The following is an 18,626-nucleotide window of genomic DNA, read 5'->3' as shown; positions in this document are numbered from 1 at the left end:
GGCGCCACACGAGATTCACCACAGCGGTGTGCGACTGAGTCAGGATTTGCGACTGAGGAGGTGCGACTGAGTGACGAGGCGCGATTGAGAAAGGAGGCGCCACAGGTTTTCGCCGGTGATGCGCTGAGGGGGTTCGAAGGGGATGGGGTCTATGGGATTCGAAGGGGAGGGGGAGGCTGGTAGGCTGGGGGTTTGGTGGGAGGCGCAACAGGTTGGGGTGTGGGAAGGGGAGGCGCGACGCGGCAGGTGGGCTGGTGGGTGGCGCGACAGGTTGGGTGGTGGGAAGGGGAGGCGCGACGCGGCTGGTGGGCTGGTGGGTGGCGCGACAGGTTGGGGTGGTGGGAGGGGGCTGGTGGGGCTGGAGTTGGGGGTGGGGTGGTGGGTGTGGGTGGTTGGGTTGGTGGGCTTTTAGGGTTAGGTTGTTTGATTAGTTAGGTTTAGGGTTAGTGTTAGTGTCATGGTTAGTTAGGTTAGTTAATTAGGATTTAAGGGGAATTAGGGGTTAATGACTAACGGAAGTCTAACACCGTTAGTCAAAAGGGTAAGTTGATGTATTTTTCGAAATGTGAGGGGTATATGATGAATTTGGAAAGTTGAAAGGGTATACGGTGCAAAAAAATTTTAATCAGGGGTATATGGTGAAAAAACCGTAAGTTTTATTGTTTTCTTTTAACGATTTTATAAATGCATCTTACTAGTGCCACAAAAAGGTGTATATATATATATATAGAAGTGAGTTCATATGAGAATGCATACTTACATGAGAAATGAGAATGAATTTTACGCAATATAACTCTTATGAATAAGTGATGTAACTCCAAAAAATGAATATTAGAAGAAAAAAAATTCAAATTTTTTTTTTTTTTTGGGCTCAAATTTTTTTAAGGGGGTATAACTCTAATGAACAAGTGTTGTAACTCTAATCCAATCACATGGTTGAGATTCATTCTCATTTCTCATGTGATCTTGCCCCTATATATATATATATAGATCAAGGGTGTAGATATGTTGTGGTGACAAGCTCTGCCTAGGATTAGGAAGGCTCTCCCCGACGCTGTGGGTAACTTCCTTACCTGGGAGCTATAATCACCTTGGCTATTCTATATCTTGAAATCAAGTTCACTTAAAAAAAAATTGAAATAAATATTTTAAGCCATAGTGGTGCATCTAGTACAAATCTTGAACTATATTTAGTTCTTATATATTATTATTACTCTTATGATTTCTTGTAATTTCTCAATTCTTCTTACTTTTATATGATTGTTGTTGGAAGTAGAGGAGAAAGTTTATGTTATTCCCTATGTATGGGATAAGCAATGAGGTCATGCTGCATTGGCAAGCAAATATCAATATTATGTGTATTATATTTCTTTTAATGAGTAATTTTGTTAGCAGATGATTAACCATAAGAGGGACATGTATTACTCTGAAGAACTTCTTTTGGAAGGAAAAACGGTCACCGATTTTATAGATGATATTGTTGAGGCCAGTGGTATCAATGCATTTGATTGGGAGTCATGGGTTAGTGAGGAACCCTACCAAATTCTGTTAGCCTTAATTCACCTTCCTCAGACACCCAAATACCAAATTCTCCATGATAAGTACGCTAATGTAGTCTTACCAACTGGGGAGTGGAACAGAGATAATCATGAATTTCAGGGAGTTTAGTTTGCCACTATTCTTCATTTTGGCACCGAATTAATGTATATAGAAATAGATGGAGCCCAAACGGGTGGAGATGCCATTGATATTGACCTTCCTAGCCCAGTATCTACAATTTTTTCAGTTAATAGCATGGGATATGAAGGTTCATATGAGCTTGATAGTCCAGAATATACGCCTCGAGAATACCCAGACCAATATGATTATATGGCTATTGATGAGTTGGAGAATGTTATTGAGGCGAGCTACCCAGAGTTTGAAGTCTCCAGTAACCAAAGGAATATATAGTTTTGTTTCAACCATGAAACAACCTAGTTGTCTTAAGAATATTTTGTTACACTCAAATGTTCTAGTAGTTGATATAAATAAGGCCTCATATTTGGCCGTGATATATGAAATATGTGATTGCTATGTTTTGAACTAGTTATACTGACATAGTTATTGAATTGTTTGGTAGATATGCAATTATTCTATGAATGTCTTTATATAATATCTTTACTCACACACTTTTACTTCTAGTAAAATGGCAGAAAGAAGGAGAAGGAGTATGAGTTCTATGGTTAGAAGGCTAGCAAAGATAACTGAAAACATCACTCGAGTGATAGCTAATCAAGAAACCAAGCAGAGTGAGACTGATAGTTTTGGTGAGGTCTTTAAGAGGTAACATCAGTCAAACATCCTACTTACCATGGAAAAGAGGACCCAACTAGTTTAGAAAACTGGATCCGAGAATTGATAAGCTTTTTGATGCCATAATGTGCCCTGAAAACCTTAGAGTTAATAATGCTGTTTATTATTTGAGAGATGAGGCAGACTTATGGTGCAATAAAGAAAAGATGATCTTTTAGAGGATCGGGACTTTGGGTGGGACGAGTTTAAAGATGCCTTGAGGATAAGTTTTATCCTACGTACTTAAGGAAGCAAAAGGCTATGGAGTTCACCAATCTGAGGATGGGGACTATGTCTGTTAATGAGTATTATAGCAAATTTTTGGAGTTAATGAGGTTCGCACCTGAGATAGTACCATCTGAGACTTTGAAGGCCCAAAGGTTTGAGCAAGGGTTAACCTTAACTCTCCAAAGTAAGCTGGGAGGAGTAACTTTTGAGACTCTTGATGAAATTTATGGTAGAGCTGCTCACTTATATGGGATTAAAGGAAGAGAGATGAAGGGACTTCCTCTGGGGAAAAGAGGAAGTATAACAACAATGGGAACCAACAAATTGGAGATAAGAAGCCTAAGCCCAATGGTGGATTTAACCAAACTGAGAAAGACAATAGGTATCCTAGTCGGAAGCCTAATGGGAACCAAGGGAATGGGAAGAAAGCTGAGAGAACCTTTTTCTGCAAAAGGTGTGATAAGAACCACCCTGGAAAAGATTGTCAAGGCAACTTGGTGACATGCCATTATTGTCAAAATTGGGGCACCGGGAGTATGAGTGCTTTAGAAAAGCTGGTGGAGAACCTACAGTCAAACCTGACCTAAGTAGTAAGGGACCCTCAGAATGATCAACAAAGTTAGCTTCTTCCAATGCTGGTGTTAAACCAGGGATGGGAATCAGTCTAAAGGCAGAGTTTTCGTCATGAACGCCGTGAGGCTCAGAATGTTTCTGAGGTAGTAGTTGGAACCTTTTTCATTAATTCCTTGTCTGTCAAAGTGTTATTTGATTCAGGAGCATCTCATTCATTTATTTCTAGCACTTTAGTAGAAAAGCTCCAGTTAAGCAGTCCATGTCTATTTCATTAGAAATTGCATTGCCATCAGGGGAAATGTTTAATTGTACTAGGTTGCATAGTCAAGTACCTTTAGTGATAGTTGGGGTGAACTTTCCATCCGACTTAGTTGAGTTTGACTTGTCAGACCTCGATGTAGTTTTGGGGATGGATTGGTGGAAGATTCAAGGCTCAATTGATTGTGAGGCCAGAAGGTGTCCTTAGTCGGTCCTAAGAAAGAAAGGGTGACTTATAGGAAGCTTGGGAAGGAGAAGGGAATGAAGATAGTGTCTGCGATGAGAATTCAATCTTATGTGAAGAAGGGGTGTCCGTTATTCTTATGTGGAGTTCAGAGGATTGAAAAGGAAGATGAGAATAGGGAGATCCGTCGTATTGAGTTTCCTGATGTGTTTCCTGAAGAGATACCGGTGTGCCACCGTTAGGGATCTTGAGTTCACCGTAGACTTGATGCCAGGAACCGGACCTATTTCAAAGGCTCCGTATAGAATGGCTCCAACTAAGATGAAAGAGTTAAAACTTCAGTTGGAGGAGTTTTTTGGAAAAGGTATATAAGACCTAGTTCGTCTCCTTGGGGTGCACCTGTATTATTTGTGAAAAAGAAGGATGGTAGTTTGAGGTTGTGCATTGATTATCGGGAGTTGAACAATGTGACGATCAAGAATAAGTATCTCTTCGAGAATTGATGATTTATTTGTCAGTTGAAAGGAGCGGGATTTTCTCGAAGATAGATTTAGGTCAGGTTATCACCAATTGAGGATTGCTGAGGGTGATATTCCTAAGATTACGTTTAGGACGCAGTATGGTCATTATGAGTTTACACGTGATGCCGTTTGGTCTGACCAATGCACCTGCAGTGTTCATGGATTTGATGCATAGGATTTTCAGGCCATACTTGGATAAATATGTGGTTGTGTTTATAGATGATATTTTGATATATTCAAAGGATAGGAGCTGTGCATGAGCTGCATTTGAGGAAGTTTTGTCCACCCTAAGAGAGCATAAGTTGTACGCCAAGCTCTCTAAGTGTGAGTTTTGGTTGGATGAGGTTGCATTTTTAGGACATGTTATCTCAAAGGAAGGAGTTTCGGTGGATCCTTCTAAGATTCAAGCGGTGCGTGAGTGGCCAACCCCGAAGACAGTGTCTGATATAAGGAGTTTCCTTCGGTTTAGCGGTTACTATCGAAGATTTGTAAAGGATTTCTCAAGATTCGAGACCAATGACTAGCCTGATGAAGAAAGAATGTAAGTTTGTTGGACTCCAGAGTGTGAGGAAGCTTTTTCGCTTGAAGGAAAGGTTGACTACAACACCTTTTTGGCTCTACCTGATGAAAGCAGCAGTATGATGTTTATAGTGATGCTTCGAAATTTGGGTTAGGGTGTGTATTGATGCAGAACCGGAAGGTCATCGCTTATGCTTCTAGGCAGTTAAAACCATATGAGGTGAATTATCCAACCCATGATCTTGAATTAGCTGCAATAGTGTTTGCTTTGAAGATATGGCGACACTACTTGTATGGGGCAACGTGTAAGTTGTACACGGATCATAAGAGCTTAAAGTATATTTTCACTCAGAAGGAGTTGAACATGAGGCAGAGGAGGTGGTTGGAGTTGATCAAGGATTATGATTTGAGATCCAGTATCATGAAGGGAAAGCTAATGTTGTTGCTGATGCATTGAGTCAAAAGTCGAGTCATTCAGTTAATGCAATGGTGCTGCCAAGTCAGTTATGTGTCGAGTTTCAAAAAATGTCATTGGAGGTACTAGAAGAAGGAGTTTGAAGAAATTGGGTTCTTTGTCGATTCAACCCTCAATCTATGATGAGATTAGGGAGGGTCAATGAAAGGATGAAAAGTTAGAAAAAAATTCGAGAGAAGATCCAGGATGGTCAGGTATCAGATTTCCAGATAGCCGATGATGGAAGTATTCGGTTCAAGGGGAGGTGGTGTACACCAAGTAATAGAGAAGAGTTGAAGCGGAAATTAATGGAAGAAGCTCATAGCTCACCTTATTCAGAACCCAGGTGGTGATAAGTTGTATAAGGACATGAAAAAAAGTTCTGGTGGCCAAACATGAAGCGAGAGGTATCAGAGTTCGTGGCTAAGTGTCTCACATGCCAAAAGGTCAAGTTTGAGCACAAGAGGCTGCAAGGGAAGGTCCAGTCTCTAGATATTCCGAGTTGGAAATGGGATTATATATCAATGGATTTTGTGTCTGCATTACCAAGAACTAAGGCTGGAAATGATACAATTTGGGTAGTGGTAGATCGTTTAACTAAATCGCAACTTTCATACCTATGAAGAATACTTGGTCGATGGATCAATTGGCTAAAGCATATGTGAAGTGGGTGGTGAAATATCATGGTGTGCCTAAGGACATTGTTTCCGATCGTGATTCACGGTTCTTGTCCAACTTTTGGCAGAGTTTGCAGAAGGCTTTGGGTACTAATTTGTTAATGAGTACAACTTTTCATCCGGCTACAGATGGGAAAACAGAACGAACAATTCAGACTTTAGAAGATATGTTGCGATCTTGTGTTATGGAGTATCAGGGTTCGTGGGAGGATTTCTTGGATTTGATAGAATTTTCCTAAAACAACAGCATCATGCAAGTATTGGTATGGCTCTGTTTGAGGCTTTAATGGTCGGAAGTGTAGAAGTCCAGTCTGCTGGAATGATATTAGTGAAACTGTGGTGCTTGGACCGAGTTCCTCGGAGAGACGGTGAAGCATGTGAAAGTAATCCAAGAAAAGATCAAGCAGCTCAAGATGGCAGAAATTATGCTGATTTGAAGCGAAGGGATGAAGAGTTTCAGGTTGGGGAGAAGGTATTGTTGAAAATATCTCCAATGAAAGGGGTGATGCGATTTGGGAAGAAGGGAAAGTTAAGCCCAAAGTATATCGGGCCATATGAGGTGTTAAAAAGATCGGAAAAGTGGCATATAAGTTGGATTTGCCAAATGATTTAAGTCAAGTCCATGATGTTTTCCATATATCTTAGTTAAGGAAGTATATTCCGATGTGTCTCATGTGCTGCAACCTGAGACCATTGAATTAGATGATAGTTTGACTTACGAGGAAAGACCTGTAAGAATCCTTGATAGTAAAGTTAGAAGTACTCGGACTAAGGATTAAGATTAGTCAAAGTATTATGGTCAAACATCAATCAGACTGAGGAAGCAACAGAAGCGGAAAAGCGGATATGCGCAAGAAACATCCGGCATTGTTTTTCGAGGTTAGTTGTCGATTTACGAGGTCGTAACTCCTTTTAAGGGGGTAGAATGCGATAGAGTTTCGCGCTTTTACTATAGTTATTGCATTTTAGCATAATTTTGAGTCGTTATGAGCATTTGAGTTAGAAACTGCAATTTTGAATTTTAAATCCGTTTTTGGAAAGTAATTATGACTTTTTGTCTTATGTTTCGAGGTCGAAACTTCTTTTAGGGGGGTAGACTGTAATACCCCGTATTTTCGAGTATTTATTTAATAATTAAATATTTATTTTCTAAAATAATATTTTAAAAAGGGTATTTTAGCAATTTCACTCGTTTTAAATTATTTTGGCGGAAGATGGCGCCAAAATTTGATTTGTTAAGCTCTTGGTTTTAAATCCTTGTCAAAATTATTCAAAAAACCAAAAAAAAAGATATTTTAGGCCATTATTTTTGACGGGATTGTGAAGTAAATGGGCCAGTTTTTTTTCCTAGAACTTTCAAATTTATGATGAAAGCTACAAATCTTGGTTCAATCTCCTAATTTATGGTGAGGGTTACAAACTCTTTAATTTTAAAAATTAAGTACTACTTATTCTACTCCTATAAATACCCCATACCTTAAGCCATCTTTTCCACACAAAAACTTTGGAGAATTCATACTCTCTTACTTCAAGATTCTTCTTTCTCTTCTTATCTATTCTAGTTTTATATTTCTTATTCAAGTTCTAATTTTCTTTGGGTTAAGAAAAGAAAAATATTTTCCATGTTTATTACTCAAAAATATTATGCTCATGATAGGTTATTCATGTTTACATTCATGATTAAGTTCATGTGATAAGTTACTTATTAGATTTTTATATTATTGATTTGTTAGGAGATCGTTCAAGGTTAAGACTAAGTGAAAATACTAGTATACTTTTTGTCAAGATCAAGGTACGTTATGTAGCTAGATCTTTTGAAATATGTATGTTTTATATATATAAGTTTTTATTAATTTAATGGTTGGATTGGTTTAGAAATTTGGTTTGAAATGGTTACAATATTTTATTATACACTCTTGGAAGTAAAAAGAAGGAATGATTTTATCAATTGTTTTTGTATAGAAGTTTTGTTATCCTTTTTGGAAAATTAAATTATTTTTACAAGGAAAGGTTGATTGGTTTTTATGAACTTTGAATGTTCAAAAAGTTGTTTATGAGGAAAGGAGATTTATTCATGACTTACAAGTCATATTATTATTATTTCCACTTGATTAATATCAAGAGATTATGTTGTTTCACTATTTTGATAATGACAAATAATTAACTTTGTTTAATTTAATTTCTTTTTTATTCGTGTGTTATTAGTTTAATTCTATGTTATTAGATTTAGTCATTTTTGTTTTTGCTTTGTTTATAGGAAAAATTGTCAAGAATAAGTCAACCTTTGCGTTGACCGCTTTTAACAAGTCAACCTTCATTTATTCCAGTAGCAAGTCAAGCTTGTACATGAATTAGCTTTTAACAAGTTTTTTTACTTATGACCTGAACAATCCCTACAATTTTGTTCAGTTTTAACAGGTGTGTATTCTAGAACTCATTAAATTGTTCTCTAGAACATATTTGCACTGCTTGAATTTGATAAAAGTTCCGTGAGAGAAACTTAAAACTGAACAAAATTGTAGGGGTTATTCAGGTCATAAGTAAAAAAACTCGTTAAAAGCTAATTCAGTTACAAGCTTTACTTGCTACTGGAATAAATTAAGGTTGACATGTTAAAAGCGGTCAACGCAAAGGTTGACTTATTCTTGACAATTTTTCCTTGTTTATAATCTAGATTTATTCTTTTTAGCTTATTATCCTTTAGATATCACAAATAATATGTTAACTAACTTATGGAGAATTGATTAGGAGATTAATCAAAAATTAATTTGTTAAACTTTATTTGTGACAAACCGTTTATATTATGGTTGTAAAAATTGTTATATTTTGTGATTCCATAATATTATGTGAAGTTAGTTTGTGCGCAGCTTTTTGGATAGAATTCTTGAAGAAGAGCCGTCAAAAACTAACCTAAGAAGCGCCTAATGTGGATGAGTTGAGGTAGTTCCTAGATTTTAGGAACCACAACAACCCACCTACTTTCAAGGCGTGGGAAAATGGAGACGCATGTGTTAGTGGCTGAAGTTGTGGAAACTAACCGCCTAACTCCCAACGGTAACTTAAAACGGAGATCATGGAAGGAGTGTGGCTGAATACAAGCTCCATTATGATCGTGGAGAAGATCGTGGAGAAGATCACGGGAAGATTGTCTTCTACAAATAGTTTTGTGTAATAATCTTTTAATGTATGCTTTCAGAATTTTAAGTGTAATATCTTAGTGAAAGTGTATTCGGTTTTACTCTTCTTTCATTATTACTTAGTGTATTATAGATTGGGTTGAGTGAATCTAAATCTGTAATAATTTTGAGAGAAAAAGAGAAAGAGAAAGAGAAGAGAGAAAGAGAAAAGACTTCGAGTAAAGTCAAGAGAGAAAGTCAATTGTTCAGGGGGAACAAGTTGCCTGGGAACCAGTTCCTAGAGGAACAGAGTAGGTCCGAGTTTAGGTTGTACAAAAGAGAGTATTTTGGCCTAAAGTTATTAAAGAGAATTGAGTCAAAATCCCTCGTGGTCAAGGTTTTTCTTCCTATTGGGCCTAGGAATTTTTCCTTGTAAAAATCCCGTGTTCTTATTTCTTTCTTGTTTATGCATTTATCTCTTTATTAATCAATCATTCTTTTATTTTCACAAAAAGTTAGAAAATCTCCCCAACTACAATTCAACCCCCCTCTTGTAGTTGCTTAAGTGTTTGTACTAGACTAACATTTGGTATCAAAGCTTGGTTCCTCCAAAAATCAGTTAACACTGAGGAGCTAGTTCCTGGAAATGATGAACACATCGGGAGAAAGATTGGAAGAAGGTTACTCAACTCAGCGTCCACCTATGTTTAATGGCAAGTATTATCCATACTGGAAGAATCGTATGGAAATTTTCATTAAGGCTGAAAATTATTAAGTTTGGAGAGTGATAGAGATAGGTGACTTCGAAGTCACAGAGAAAAATGAAAAAGGTGAAGACATTCGCAAACCTCTCTCCAAATATGATAAAGATGACTTCGATAAAATGGAGATGAACAACTTGGCCAAAAAGATTCTCCACTGTGGTCTTGGTCCCCATGAACACAATCGAATCATGGGATGCAAATCTGCCAAGCAAATGTGGGAACTTCTTCAAGTTACTCACGAAAGAACAAACGAAGTCAAGAGATCAAAAATTGACATGCTCATGCACAAATATGAGCTATTTCAAATGAAGCCTAAGGAGTCTGTCCAAGAAATAGGTTCTCCAACATAATAAATGAGCTTGAATCCCTAGGAAGGTCATTACTCCAGAGGAACAAGCACGAAAAGTACTACGAAGCCTACCTCAGGATGACAAATGGATGGTAAAGGTGACTGCTTTGCTTGAAACAAAAGATTTCACCACATTTAATATCGAGCAACTTTTCGGTTCCTTGTTGACTCATGAAATACATCTAGGAACTTATGAAGTTGACTCTAGTAGACCTAAAGCTTTGGCTCTCAAGTCCGATGAGCAAGAGGATTCAGAAACTGATGATGAAGAGGCAGCACTGATCGTGAAAAAATTCAAGAAGTTCTTTGGTAGGTGTTTGCAGTGTACTCCTAAGCAAATATAGTTAACCTACTTTCATGCACACTAAGTAAGTATAATGGAAGCAAGGATCGTATCCACAGGGAGCAAATGAACTTGATTGGAAATTATCAAATTAAGAACCCTAGTATGTACTAAGGCCAAAGCAACCGAATCGGGGGGATTTGGAATGATGTCAGTAAACTAAACTACATACGATATTAAAACACGAAGGGATTACAATATAAAAGGCCTTGGACTCGGTTAGCATCCACCCTAACCTACTTTGTGATCATGAAACCTTAACCCTCAACCTTTCCTATGGTCACCTATCGAGAAGTCGATACTTCTATCCTCCTAGATCGTGGTTTAACACACGATTTGCGTGGTTTGAACCGCTCTTACTATGAATTAACTCAAATGAATCGCACTTAAGTTCAAACCAAAGTAGCATTAAAAACGAGGAACACAATAGGATTACTAATGTTATTAAAGCAACAACATTCAAGTAATAAGCTATGCTTCTCTAAGTGCACAAGATTAATGTTCAGCATTTAATCAAACACCTAGTATGCTACATGGATCTAGGAACACAACAATCCGATTATGCACCTAAAACTAGCATTAGATGATTCACACAACAATACTAGTAACGTTCCTAGCAAAGATTATGCAAATATCATGGAAATACATACAAGAAGCGTCACAATGACCATAAGAAAATAGAGAGTAAGAAGTTCTCACAAGTAGATTAGAGCTTCAATAACCAAATCTAATATGGAAGTTTAAGCTAGCAAAGCCATACACTACAAAAAAAATTGGCTATAGAGGCACATCATCTGGCTGAGTTGCCTTTGAAACCCCCTTTTAGCATCACATAAACATAACTGCCTCTAAATTAAATAGTTTTTAGCGTCAAGTATATTATGGTGCCTCTAAAGATACATTTCAGAATCAGATGTATGTTGGTTGCCCCTAAAACCATGTTTTTAGCATCACATGAATATTGGTTGTCCCTAAATCCATATTTTTAGCATCACATGAATTTAGTTGTTTCTAAAGCCATTTTTTTTAGCATCAACTGTAGTTAGTTGTCTCTAAAGCCATGTATTTAGAGTCACATGAATTTGCTTAAAATGAACATTTGTTGAAATAGAACATTTACTTATCGATTGGAACAAATTTACCGGGTGCATGGTGTGCACCGTGCTCCTGGAAGCACAATAGAATTTTCACACACATACATCAACTTGTACACTTATTTACAAATCTGCCACTAGATATACCATTTTGGTATATCTCAATGATATACTCGAAATTTTTCCATTTTGTGTATTGGCAAAAAGTTTTTGAAAATTTCACATGTCACTAAAAATATTTTATTTTCCCTCTTTATTTTAAATTTTCTTATCTATCCATTAAAACCCTAGACTCTTGTATAAAAAAAAAAGGAAAGAAAACACTAGACTCACCACATCTCACTACTCTCTCTTCTCGATCTCGCACCTCTGTTTCACTTCGCAGACACCACAATACCATTATCCCGCCGACACCATCGCCCCACTGCACCACCGCACCACCATCTCGCCGACACCACCATGCCTATCGTCGCCCTCGCATCTCTCTTTCTTTTCTTCCAATCTTTGGGATTGTATTCCTTCAAACGCAATTGCCAGGGGTCGGGTATGATTCAGATCTTTGATTTCACTGAAATCCTCTTTTTTCTACTTTTAGATTCTGCTTTTTTCAATATACTTCCTCCGTTCTGTTTTAAATGAAACATTGGATGAAATGACACTATTCACTAATCAATTTTAACTCCAATTTATCGCTATTATATAAAGAAAAACATAGTCAAGTGGGATCTTGTTAGATTCGTCTCGATGTATACTATCAAATTATAACTTTTTTATATTTTTTACGTTTACACAACTAAAGATATTAATGACTAAAGAAGCGTGTTGGGTTGCGTGAAAAAGCAAACGTTTCATTTAAAACGGAACGGAGGAAGTATAGTTTTTTTCTATTCATCTTAGTGCTAAATTTAGTATAGCATTTTTGTTAGTCTGGAATTTTGCTGGAATCGGTCTATAATTTTGCTGGAATAAATTTTTTAGGTTTTTAGTTTCGGTTTCATTGATTTTTACGGTTCATCTATTTGATTTTTCGGTTGAAATCTATGATTTTTTGGGTTATTAGATTCATTATTTAGGGTATTTCTGGGTTCAATTCGTTGATTTGGGGTTTTTACCGTTCGAATCTATGATTTTGGGGGTTTAATTGGGTTCGTTTTTGTTATTCTCATAGTTTTTGATTGTAGGTTCAATTTCTGGGAGATTCGAATTTTTTTTTTGGAGTGATTTGTTCGAGTTAATGGGGGATATTTGGGTTCGGTTAAGTGGTTTTTGGAGGTGGTTAGGGTTTGAGTTGATTATTTATGGTTTTTTTCTCGATTTTCAGGGTTTTTTTTGTGTAAGATTTTGTAAATTTGGTTGAATTTAGGTGATATTGGTCGAATTTGGATTAAATTTTGGTCGAAGTTTGGTGAATTTTGTTCAATTCTGGGTTTGTTGGTTTAAATTTTCTGTGCATCTTCATTCCTACCTTTGTTTTGATTTTCGTTCAATTTCTTATGCATTTTAGTATTTTGGAAGTTGATTTTTTGATGAATTTGGTTCGAATTTTTGATCCAGATTAGTTATACTAGAGTTTATTGATGAATTTGGTTCGAATGTGATGAATTTGGTTGGAAGTTTTGATGAATTTGCTCGATTTATTTTGTCATTTCTGGTATTAATGTTTTCTGTTACTTGTTCATTGCTAGTTACAAAAGTCTTGAGTCAGACTCTAATTCTCATTTATTTGAATTAGCTTAATTGTTTCCAAGGTTTTCTTCTTCTCCTCCTTTCTTTTTCCCAACTGTCAGTTGTGTTCTTAACTGTGTTCTTATTTGTCTTTTGAGATGATGTTCTTTGTTTGTTTGTTTTCATTTTCTCGGAAAAATTTCCTGTTTTTCATTTGGATTTTTTATGGTGTAATACAGGTGGGCAAAGGGTTATATTTAAAGCGCAGAAGTTGGCATTTCAGCATTGGATTGAGGCTGTATGATTATTCTTTTCTTTTTATCACTTTTTTTTCGGGTTTTATTTTTTGATTTTTTAGTTTTGAATTGGACTGTTGATTCTATTAATTAAACAATGTCTTTTAATGTCTTTAATTCTTGGTTATTTTGTTTTGGTGTTTTCAGGATCTGTTTTGAAGATTTTGGGTGATGAAGATTTGGCATGAAGATTATGTAGATGATGTTGTTTTTTTCCCTTTTATTAATTTTGTAATTTGATGAACTTTCCTTAGTTGTAGTCTTGTAAATTTTAGTTGTTATGTATTTTTTGTGGTTTTATTAATTGTATGTATGTTTAATTATTTAGAAATCATTAATAAAAATTTAGTTTATATAAATGTGTTAATTATATCTTTTTTTTTTTAAGTTTATTACTTCAATTTGGTTATCAAACTCATTTGTGTTAGTGAATAAAAATTTCAGTGATGATAATATTCTGCGCTAACTTGTTTGCCTCAAAAAGGTGGCATTAGGAGCAACCAATAATTAGCGACAGACATATGGTGGTCTCTAAACATAAGTGTCTTTAGCAGCACCACAACTTGTTTGCCTCCAAAAGGCTGCATTAGGGGCAACCTACAATTAGCGACGGAGTTATTAGAGGCAGCGAGAAAATTGCTTCTAAAGACCTTTAGAGGCAACAAACATACATTTAGATGCAAATTATGATTGCCTCTATATGTAAGTTTTGTTGTAGTGATAAAATCCATTACAAATCTAATAAGGAAGAGTAGAGAAACCTATAGATACCTCTCTCTCTCTACCTTTCTTTCGTAGTTAAAGCTAAACTAAAAGCTAACTTAACTTGCTTGCCCTCCAAGGGAGGAACAGAAAATAAAAAGTGATGCGGCAGGGGTCGCGACTCGCGACAATAGGCAGGTCGCGACTCGCGACACTGATCGCGGGTCGCGACGAGCTCTCTACCTCAAATCGCACCAAAACACCAAAAATACAAGGAGAGAAGAAATAACTTGGCTTTTGAGGAAGCCATGGAGCTGTAGAACTGAAGTGTGATCAATCCTCGGGCGACGAATAACAATGAAGCTCGAACCACGGACCTCGAAACTCGGAACTCGGGCAAAGCTCGGAAAACCTCGGAAGATGCATCATAAAGGACTACGAACAAGGACTCCGGGATACAAAAAGTGATCGGAGGGCTAAGATCGGCCCTCGAGTGTGCCACCATGTAAACTACTCCCTAGACTCCTCAAATCACAACATCCTCCGGCAACACCTCCTGACGTCAAATCTCTCCTAAATCCCGAAACTAAGCTCGTACTGACACCAAAAACGCCCCGAAATCCGCCTAAGATTGGCGGATAACTTGGACACATCAAATTCCCCCACGCTTAAACCTTACTCGATCTCGAGTAAAAGAAAAAGAGAACTCGACACACCCAAGCCCCAAAATACGCCATACCTCGCCAACCTCCGGATTTGCTCTCCACAAGACACAAAAGCCAAACGACAAAATCTACCCCAAAAGAATCATCCTATACAAATGACCCTCGAATCCCAAAAGGTATCGGGACACGATCATCAACAATGACCTCCTACTCCAACCAACCCAAAATGCAAGGAAACTAAAGCACGAGGGTGAGTGATTCCCCCACGCTTAGCTTCTTACTCCGTCCAAAACATACCATAAGCAACAAAAGAAAAACAAGCCAAAAAGAGATGTCTAACCCGCCTTCAAAGGACACAAAACAAGAACCTAAGCTAACCCGAAAACACGACTCCAAATGCCGCCACCTTATGACGCCGCCACCGACAAATGAGAATCAAAGCAAGTTTTCTTTTCTATCTTTTTTTTTCTCTCATTTTGCCTAGGGGCCCTTTCGGGTTTTCATCCTAGCTTCTCATTTTTGTTTTTTTTTTTTTTCATCTCTCTTCTTCTTTTGGCTCACAAAACTCACCCGCTCAACTAGCTCTTTTTTGCATAGGCCGCCCTTTCAGGTTTTCGACCTATCCGAGCCCCCAATTTTGCCCGAGTCGCCCGCCCTTGCGGGTTTTCAACTCAGCGGGATTCTTCATTTTTCTTTGTGTCACTTTTTTTTTTCAAATTTACATCAATTTACCACATTATAAACAAAACAAACCAAAACAGAAAAAACTAAAATATCACCACATTTAATCAATCTCTCCCCCAAGCTGATTATGCACATTGTCCCCAATGTGGAAAGGACAAATACAAATAAGAGGGAAAGGGAAAAGGAAAAGCTCTAAGATCCCGAGGAGCCCCCGTGCTCAAACCTGCGGGCAACCCTACGAGCCTCTCTCTCTCCTGGCGGCGTATAATGCGCGCCGCCTCAATCTCGGATGTGGGATCGGAGTACCAGGAGTCCTGGTTCTCCGGTCCCTGAGGTGGATAACGGGACACAAAGAAGTTGTTCATGGCCGAAACCATGGAACCAACTGAATAAATCTGGTCCTCCATCCCGTACATCCTATCCTGCATCTCCCCCAAATCTCCCCTGACACTGGATAGTTGCTCAGTCACCTGAGCCTGAAATTGGGCGTGAGGGAGGTAACCCTGCTCCTGCTGATACTGCTGGTGGTACTGCTGAAACTGCTGGTATTGGAACTGCTGTGGCTGAGGTTGTGGCTGTGGCTGTGGCTCGGGTTGTGGCTGTGGCTGTGGCTGTGGCTCGGGTTGTGCCCCTTCAGGGCCCCTCTGACCTAACTCCTCCGCCACCACGGTGGCATACTTCTCATCAGGGGAAAGGAAGAGCTCCTCATGGGTAGTCTGATCCTTAATGGCCATCCGCGCCTGCGGTAAAGCCATATACCTAACATTCCTTGCCCCAAAGAGCCACACATATCTCGTCTCATTGCCTATAGTTGTGAAATTAAGCATGGTTATACTCTTCAAGGCAATGGTATAATAACAGTTGGAATCACGAGAAAACCGACCACTAGCAGTCCCTAAGGGGGTCAATATGGGGTCGCCCTTCCTGTCCACAGGCACTTGGACGCCTAAGTGGGATGCTAAAAGGGTGATCATGCCCCCGATACTCAACTTCCCGGATGTCTTCCCCTCTGCCGACTGAGCTAAGCACTTATCCACCCAAAATTTTGACCCAATCTGGACACCCCTCCCCTTGTGGTGTCATAGCCCAAAGACATTTCAGATCAAATTCCGGTAAATTGGTGGGCTCACCTGCACAAAAGACCGTCATGGACAAAAGACGGTGCACGTAGCGTAAGGCGGGGGGGGAATGGCGCTGCTCTTCAAGTGGCTATGCCACGTGCACCACCAGTGATTTTATACCAAAACACAGCAGGATTATAGCTCTCCGTCTCCAAAAAATCATCCTCGGCCAAAAAATCCCAATCAAAAGCACGTTCTATCTCATCAAAAGTCATCTTATATGGGTGATCATTAAGAGAAAAAGTGATTAATGCAGATTCATCTTCAGTTTCGGGATTTTTTGAAGGGTTGAAAGGAACTCCAGGGTGTACCTCTCGTAAGTTTGGGGCCTCTTCCATAGAAAGTTTTTGAGGCCAACTTTGTTAAGAAGAAATTCAACTGAGCTAGCTAACCCCAATTTTTCTAGGGTAGGATAATCCGCAAACTTAGTTTCTTGTATTGTCCTCCCCGGTCTATCAAGGCGGTCCCAACGCCTCTTAGCTTGGTCACTAAGCTTTTTAAGGCCACGGGAGTTAATGTGGGAGACGGATTCGGTTCGGCTTCTTTTGCTCATTGTTCTTTCAACTTAGGAGAACTATCAACAGCAGGGGTTAAACACAAGAATACCAACAATGACACTCTTACACTCCAAACACCCTCCACACAACAATAACCAACCACCAATTCCCAAATGAGTTCAACAATCACACCAACAACACCAAACAACTCAACAATTTCAATCAATCACTACAAACAATGACTTAATCAAACTACAACTCTACAATTAAGCAAGAATGAGATATTTCAAGCAAAATCAAAGAGAAGTAGAAAAGAGAATGTTATACCAAAATGTAGGTCAAGTAGTGTTGTGTAGGATGATTAGAACTTGTGAATAGCTTCCTTAAGTATGTAGAATGATCCTCCAAGGTTGAATTCGGATGGTGGTGCTCAAAATCAAAAACCCCCAAATTTTAGGGTTTGGTAGAAGGTGTGAATTTTCAGAAATTTTGGAGTGATTATGATGTGAAGGAGAGTAGAATGTGTAGAATTTGTGTTGAGAGAGAAAAAGGAGAAGTGATTGGAGGTGAAGATTGGAGTGTGGGAGATGAGAAGAGGAGTTTGAGTGTGAGAGAATGTTGAGAGGAAGGGGGGGGGGCTCGAATGAATGGGGTTAAGGGAGAAAAGGAGGGTTTAAGTGAGCTGCCGGCTAAAAAAAACAGGCTCCTGTCGCGAGTCGCGACCTGGGGATATCGCGAGTCGCGATCATTGTCGCGGGTCGCGACCTGCACAGTCTCGACCTGCGATGTTCATTGCGGCTCGTGAGCATTTGCTGTTTTTTTTTTTTTTTATGTGTGCTTCTTTTCCTTCTTTGATTTTCTTCCTAACTAAAGAACGTCCCTCATTTTTCCTGTGCTCCCTCTTCACTCTTGTCCACCTATGACTCGCATTACTCTTTCATGCTTTTTCTCACACATCATAACCAATTCACGCATCCACATTTTTACACATAACAACTTCACAAGCTACGAACTTTTCTTCTATTCCCTGCAAAACGAAAAACCAAAATCATAATATCTTCCAAAAACCAAACGAACACTAATTTTATACACTATATACAACAAGCTCGTTTATTTACCGTCGTCGACACGACTTGTAACCATATGGCCTAACCATAGTCCGGGTCACCGAGAGGAACATCCTCGGCTCCAACTTGCTTGAATCCTTCAAAGTATGGCTTAAGCCGCTGCCCATTTACCTTCAAAATTTTTGATGTGGCTTCACTTTGGATTTCCACAGCTCCATGTGGAAACACTTTCACGACAATGAATGGCCTGATCCACCTAGAACGCAATTTTCCTGGAAAAAGACTTAGGCGGGACTGAAACAAGAGGACCTTTTGGCCCACCTTAAACTCTTTTCTTATAATTAGCTTGTCATGCCATGCCTTAGTCTTTGCTTTGTAAATTGCTGCGTTTTCATAAGCCTCGTTCCTTATCTCCTCCAATTCTTGCAATTGTAACTTCCAATGCAATCCAACTTCATCCAAGGCCATGTTGAAGTTTTTGACGGCCCAGTATGCTTTATGCTCAAGCTCTACTGGAA

The 18,626-nt window shown here is 38.6% G+C and overlaps 1 long non-coding RNA gene across 1 annotated transcript; it reads left to right on the top strand.

Moving 5' to 3' along the window:
- The first annotated feature begins 12,385 nt into the window (after positions 1–12,385).
- On the top strand, positions 12,386–13,731 carry LOC125496359 (uncharacterized). The gene is made up of 2 exons (XR_007273025.2): positions 12,386–13,374; positions 13,520–13,731. It is a non-coding gene; the product is annotated as an uncharacterized LOC125496359 (long non-coding RNA).
- The last annotated feature ends 4,895 nt before the right edge of the window (positions 13,732–18,626 follow it).

The sequence above is a fragment of the Beta vulgaris genome, chromosome 4, assembly GCF_026745355.1.
Source record: "Beta vulgaris subsp. vulgaris cultivar EL10 chromosome 4, EL10.2, whole genome shotgun sequence".
NCBI classification, from domain to species: domain Eukaryota; kingdom Viridiplantae; phylum Streptophyta; class Magnoliopsida; order Caryophyllales; family Amaranthaceae; genus Beta; species Beta vulgaris.
This window is presented reverse-complemented; position numbering and strand designations above follow the sequence as displayed.